This window comes from Rhipicephalus sanguineus, unplaced genomic scaffold (assembly GCF_013339695.2).
Source record: "Rhipicephalus sanguineus isolate Rsan-2018 unplaced genomic scaffold, BIME_Rsan_1.4 Seq1196, whole genome shotgun sequence".
NCBI lineage: Eukaryota > Metazoa > Arthropoda > Arachnida > Ixodida > Ixodidae > Rhipicephalus > Rhipicephalus sanguineus.
In genome coordinates this window covers 84,391-91,642 of record NW_023614471.1, presented here as the reverse complement: position 1 = coordinate 91,642, position 7,252 = coordinate 84,391, and positions in this window count along the sequence as shown.

Genomic DNA, 7,252 nt, shown 5'->3' with positions numbered 1-7,252 from the left:
ATACAGGGCCAAAAAATACCGAGGGTAAGTGAGTGCAAGTACCTCGGAGTATGGGTAAATGAGGGGGATAGATATATGGAGGTACAAGAGAAAGCATCGGTAGCAAAGGGAAAGAGGAATGCTGCAATTATGAAACACGGAGCTTTATGGGAATACAATAGGTACGAGGTGTTTCGAGGGCTGTGGAAGCGTGTGATGGTCCCGGGGCTTACATTTGGGAACTCAGTGGTGTGCATGAAGTCAGAGGTACAATCAGGAATGGATGTAAATCAAAAGAACGGTGGGCCGCCTCGCGTTGGGCCCTCACGGGAAGACAACAAATGAGGCTGTAAAGGGTGATATGGGATGGACAGGCTTTGAAGTGAGGGAAGCTCAGAGCAAAATGAGATTCGAAGAGAGGCTGAGGAAAATGAAGAAGAGTAGATGGGCAGAGAAGGTTTTCAGGTATTTGTATAGAAAAAGCGTTGACACGCAGTGGAGAAAAAGAACTAGGAGGCTCACCAGTAAATATACGGCTATCAGTGCGGGCGATATGGCAACAAGGAGCATTAAGCGGAAGGTCAGAGAGGCGGAGAGGACTTATTGGATGACAGCGATGGAAAAGAAGCCGGCTCTGAGTAACTATAGAAAGGGAAAAAACGAAATAAGGAGGGAAAGGTTTTATGATATTTCAAGGGGAAGCGCTTTACTGTTTGAAGCAAGGTCGGGCTGCCTTAGAGCGCGTAGTTATAAAGCGAGATGCAGTAACGAAGAAGGACAATGTACATGCTGCGTGGGAACTAAGGAAACGATGGAACATGTACTGATTGAATGTGGCGATATTCTCGTGCCCACATAGGTGTGGGCACGAGTCTACAGGAAGCCTTGGGTTTTAGGGACAACAATGGAAAGCTGAACACGTCCGCGATAGAAACATGTAAGAGACGGTTAGAGTATTGGTGGCAGAAAAGTAGAGATAAAGTACAAAAATAAATAATGGAGAAAAATAAGGTCATTATGCCTTAAGAGGCAGAGAGATGGACCGTGAATTTATATTTTTTTGGTATAATAACATAGATTTTATTAATGAAGATAAGGTATTAGGCCAACATGAAAAAAGGAGGGTTTTTTTTTCTTTGTTTACTTCTTCTTCGAGCCTGGTGGCAGACATGTCACCGCCCCGTTATAAAGGGGACGCTCATAGCATCCATCCATCCTACGACGCGCATAGAAAATCTGCACAAGACACAAAGACTACGCAGCCGACGTACGCTTGGTGCGGCGGAAATTTTCAGCCTGTGGCTATCCGAATTCCTTCCTGAACGCTGTCGAACGACCAATGGCACGTCCGCATGTGCCCTCTGCTGCCTCTGATAAAAAGCGCGCGGGGATACCGTATATCCCTTCCGTAAGCGAAGCCCTAAGCCGTGTTCTGCGTTCATACAACGTCCAGGTGGCACACGTTCCAGACCAGAAACTGCGACAATCACTCGTGAATGTAAAGGACAGACTACCCAAAGTAAAGTTCCCCGGTGTGGTGTACGCTGTCCGATGCGCGGATTGTGACGACGTATATATTGGTGAAACTGGTGACTTTGAACGGCGTCTCAAGCAGCACAATTATGTCGTGAAGAAAGGAAATGTGAAATCCAGTGCTTTGGCTCAGCAAGCGTCAGGTGGACACACAACCGACTGGGGGAGGGCACGTGTTCTCGCTAGAGAAAAAGGACTGTCACAGCGTCTTCATCTTGAGTCACTCGTGATTCAGACCACACCGCACATTCTCAACAGGAGCGATTGTAATCTGCCGCCAGTTTATGCGCTCTGGCTGCTTGACATATTCAAGCGTACATAAGGCAAACTGCTTGACACATGCTTTTCATTCCACTTGTGAACAAGGCTCCCGTTTGGGAGCCGAGACGTCTTTTTCTGTGTGTTTTAATTTTCACTTTGGTCGGCGCAGTGCCTTGGAGTTTTTTACCTTCACTACGCCCTGTGTTAGCGGAGTGCGCGCATCGCAACGAGCGGGGCGACGACCTTCAAAGCGGAGCCTTCGCACCATCTCGCTGGTAATGCAGAGAACACGTTTAAGCGCCCCCGAGCTGCGTACCACCAGCGGTAAGTGGTGTAGATGAATAGGTCGCCGGTACTATGCTGGAGAGCGTGCGCTCCGGGGCCTGGCCGTTCAACGCCGCGTGCGACGGAGCGAGGGGTCGCCCGTTGGTTTCTGCAGTATTTTTCTTTGTGGCTTATATATATATATATATATATATATATATATATATATATATATATATATATATATATATACAGGACATGGCAGCAAAAACCAGCCTGGAGTGTCTATATAATTGCTGTCGCAATAAAAAGACAGCTGGGCAAGCGCTCTCGCGTAGAGCTCAGTTGCCCAGCGAAACGTGCACGACATACATTTAAGCTGTATTGAAGCTTTGCGGGATGGTAAACGCGAATATGTCTGACGAAGCCAAGTCGGGGATCTGTTAAAATGCATCGTCGAAGACGTGTACAGTTTCTTCATCACGAAGAAAAACTTAGCACTGCATCCGAATGTATGCAGCAGTGTCGCGCATTCGAGGCTCTGAAGACTCGAAGAATTTTACGCAAGTTGGGGCGCTTGGACAACATCCCCACTGATGCAAGTATGGACGTCACCACCTGCGAAGGCGTTCCCTTGATCGTGGGTCGAGTAGTGCGAGAGCAGTTAGCACGGCACCAAGGTGTCGACACTCACTACCAATGCTCGTTCGACGAGTGCCCCGATCCGCCACCACAATGGCTGCGAGGTGGCATCGAGTGCCGACCGCAAACTGAAGAGGCTTTTCAGCACGAGGCTCCAGTCTCTGCTGGCAGGTCACTGTCGCCACCGGATTTCACCTCGACAAGTTGCTGCGGAATACCACCCTACACCATCGAGGCGTACGAGAGGGTAATTGACAACCACTCGTTTGTAGCACGAAGCCACAAGGAAATCCATACGGATTTTTCAGAAAGAATGCCTCTTAGTTGCCAAAAAGATCGTGCCTGGTCCTGGACACATTTTCGTCCTGATTTGCAATACCAACAAGGTGTATTCCTCAAGACTATTGTCAGGCGTGCCGACGCGTTTCTGCAGAGCACCACTAAACTCCGCGTATGTCTGCTCCCGCTAATGCAAGCCGAGATATCTGCTTGCTACGCATGCGGTCTCCGAGGGCATATTTCTGTCGCCGCAAGCGCCACGCTTTTCAACGAACCTGGCTTGTGTGCGCGAAACCTCGACCTCTCAACCAGCAGAGGCTTAGCAGATTACGCAACGAGTCTCCCGCCTCGGAGCGAAGCCTCAAGCTCGCGACCTGCGGTACGATTTTCCATCCGATGCGACGTCCGACGCGGCGATGCTGCAGCCGGAAGGGTGACGTTTCGTCGTAACGGACCGCCGCATTGCATGTCCGGCGTGCACAAACTGGGCAGATGTTTTCATATTCACGGATTCGCGCGAGCGCACGGATACAGATAATTTCGTCGCCGCATCAGACCGTCCGACGGCCGCAGCAAATGACAGCTCGGGAGACGTGTGACGCCACGCCGCTGGCGGCTCCCTGCGATCGCTGCTCCGATCCCCGTGGCCAAGGCGAGTCGATGGAGTGGAGCCTCGGAGCATTTGTCGACACAGCCGTTCGCGGTGGTGTAATGAACATCGAGTACAATTTGCTTGTGGCGTTAAATAATCCCTCATTGAATAATGTGACGATTGAAGTGTGCCATTTCTGCAACACAGTGCCCGTTTCCAAACAACTAGCATGATCGCAAGCAGCAATGCAAGAGCATTTCGCAGGTAAACACGGCGACATCGTACGTCTCGGCAAGCGGGCTCGCTTGTCTGTCTTGTGCTTTCCCGCGCTGAAGTCACAGAGCGTACGAAGGTCACTTCGCGCGCTGCAGCGGCTGCTTTTGCGAAAAGGAGCGCGCTGTTCAAACAGAAATAAGTAACAACTGTGACAGTTAGTTCGCGCTCGTCCTGTGTGTACCTGTTCGTTCGTTTCATGCGTCTTGCTTTATGTGTCAGCAGTGTGCTTCAAGTGTGGAGCTGGGACGCACGATAGTTCGCGCTCGTCCTGTGTGTGTCCTTTTCGTGCGTCCTTTGCACTTGAGCGACGCGCTGGAAATTTCGAGCTGGTTTTCGTTCTTCGCGTTACATTCCAATTTGTTGCTATCACATTCATTGCTTCGCCGTTGCGGCGAAACTGTGACCTTTTTTTTTTCTTGTACAGCGAAGCATGGCTGTGCAAAGTTGTTTGTTTTCTGTTTCATTACGAGTATACGAAGTCTTTCGAGTGCGCGTGCCGAGGCCGTATGTAGGTGGAGCCTGCGGCTGATTGCTCGTTCGGCCCATGTGTGCTGAATCATCGTGCGCCGCATGCAAGATCATCCGACGCCTCACATGGTATCGTACCAGGGTTGCCGTTGGGTGGACTTGAAATGGAGCAAGTGCTCAAACCAAAAGTAGCCAAAGTAGCTGAGGCAAAAACCAGTCAAAAAGACGCCGGACAAGAGGAAGAAGTGACACACACAACGACTGGTTTTTGCCTCAGCGTCATGTACCAAGTGACCCAGACTTCGACGGTAGCCAAAATAGCCGTGCCATTTAATGTTATCGCCAAATTTGTAGCCATATAGAACAAAACTGGTATCATGAGTAGAGTATTTGGTATTAATCAATAAATGATGCCACTTTGAATAAGAAGATACATAGAAGTAAGAGCACATTTCCCGTATTGCTTGGTCTTCAATCCACAGATAAGTTATACATAAATAAACCAATTATAATAAATTGATTGCGCGTGCGTATATTTCATGCTGAAAAGTTAATGTTACTGTCAGATGCAAAGTAATATTAGAACATTCCAGCCAGCAAGTCAGTAGGAACATCAAACGTTGAAACAGTTTCTCCTTGATGTTGCGCCCTTGATGTTGTGCATTGGTGGAGTTGCCATAATACAAGTCCAGCTTAACACAGCGATATCTTGTTAAAGATGAGCACACCAGCTTCATTTTGTAACGGCTCTCCATTCTCGTCACTTTTGCACCATAGAACGCAGTGCGCATCAGGATTACTCGTATAACTTGCGCGTAGCATCAATATAGATGGCGGGTAACATGATGAGCAGCGTGCTGGGCACGCGTTTGCAAACATGTACGCAACTTCTCCACTCCCTGTTTGCAGGTGCGGCGAACGATGCATAAGAGTGCCTCGATGCGCACTAGCCTGCTGTTGGGTGGAGGACGCGCGCGTGCATCGGCTGAAATGAGAGAAAAAAATTAAGAACAGTGCATTTTATTTGCAAACAATGAAAACATTGCTACTTATTACGTCAAATTTGAAGTTTAAAAGTAGCCATGGAGCCAACCGGAAATCTTTCGGCCGCCAAACGTGACAGTGAAGTAGCCAATTCGGCGTAAAGAAGCCACCAACGGCAACCCTGGGTTGGACGCATAATTGTACCATCTGTTTTGCCGTTTATGCCGCCTCCAACACAATCACGCCGTTCGCCGTCCCCGCGTCGTTAGCCGCCTTCCTTGCCTCAGCTAGGAACCTCGCGGGTCCGACGGATGGAGGTGCGGCCTGATTCGCCGATTCCTCCTCCTGTTGTGATGCTAAAAAGCAAAGCGTGTGTGTGCATTGACGGTGTAAACTATTCCGCTCGTAGACACCGGTGCTGCTACTTTGGTAATGAGCCTTGTTTCAAAGATTGTGTTTTGGCTATCAGATTATGGTCGCGTTTGTCGCAAAGAAACTTTTCATGGAGTTGGAGGCGCAATCTTGCGCCCTGTCGGTTTTTGTTCAGTTCTTACGATTCGAGTGCAAAGTTTCAGAGGCTAATTCACTAGGTTGGCTCGCGCAACTCATGATGTCATTTTAGGTATAGACCTCCCTCGTGAATGCGGCGCTACGCGTCACTGTGGAACTGGAGAACTTCTACAAAGCACGTTAGCTAACGTCCGCAACTGACGATTTTAAGACTCAACCAACCGACTGGCTTTCATTGTCTCAAGTTGTGTCGGTCCATGGTCGGACAGGAGCGTTTGTTACCATATGCTCCTCTCGTGTCTGGTTGGGACCCTGCACCGGACTTGCAGTGCCCGATCACACCACGCTGTTAAGAAATACGTGTTGGTCCGGCGGTGTATTATTCGAGCCTTCGACGAACATGTATTTTTTTATTTTGCGGAAGGCCAACGCTTCCACACAGACGGTTGCTCTACCAGCCAAACTTAAATTGGGACCATTTGAGAGGCAGACCACAAATGACGCAATAATGACTGCAGAGTACTCAGGCATCAGTCGGACAACGCCCAACTAGTTGGCCAAATTGCGACGCATGTCTAATAAGTCGCTGACTCATCGTTGCGGGAACACGGTGGTTCTTGCACATGTGTGATCACACATTCGTTTGTACTCGCTGCGTTAGTTCTACAATTAACTCCATCCCACGCGCCAGGCGTACATTCTTATTGGAGAATGAGCAAACAGTCAAGAAGGTCACGCTGCATTTAGCTGTTGCCTGAATGTAGTGCACTTATCGGTGACACGTGTCAGATTTTTAACCACGAAAGCCGTTCACAATGAAAAGAGTAACTAGAAGGCTTGTGAATATGTAATGATGCTTATTATCAAATCCTTTTTTAAACAGGTTGGCGAAGCTTGCACCGAGCCGCGCAATCTTCACACAGCGAGACTGGACGATTCTGAAGACTAATCTGGTTGCTTCTAGGTTGTTTCCAGGCCATAGCTGGGTGATGAGGGTTGTTTCTAGGTTGCTTCTAGGTCGTTTATTGGCTTTAGCTAGGTGGAGCTTTGTTGTTTCTACGTCGATTCTCAGCGCAGAGAGGTTGGAGTTAAAGCACAGACAGTGACAGACAGGACACAGATGTCAAAACTCCAAAGACAGAAACTCGCGCTGAAACCAAGCGTTCGCACCTCTCTTAGATCTACGGGCAGGTCGTCATTGGCGTAGGCCTTCCATCGCTTCGGGTTGTTCTCGCAGCCGCCGTTGCCTTCACCGTTCCCTAGTGTTTGGCTTACTGTTGCCTTCTTCCCTTTAGTGGACCAGTAACGATTGTGGAATTCACCCAATTTCTGTGGCACATACCCGTCTATGATGATGATAGACTTCTGATAGGCCGCACAAATTTCTGTGCCACATGCTCGTTCATGACGCTGATGATGATAGTTTCGTGATACCAGATACAAAGAACGATTTCATAAAGAGCT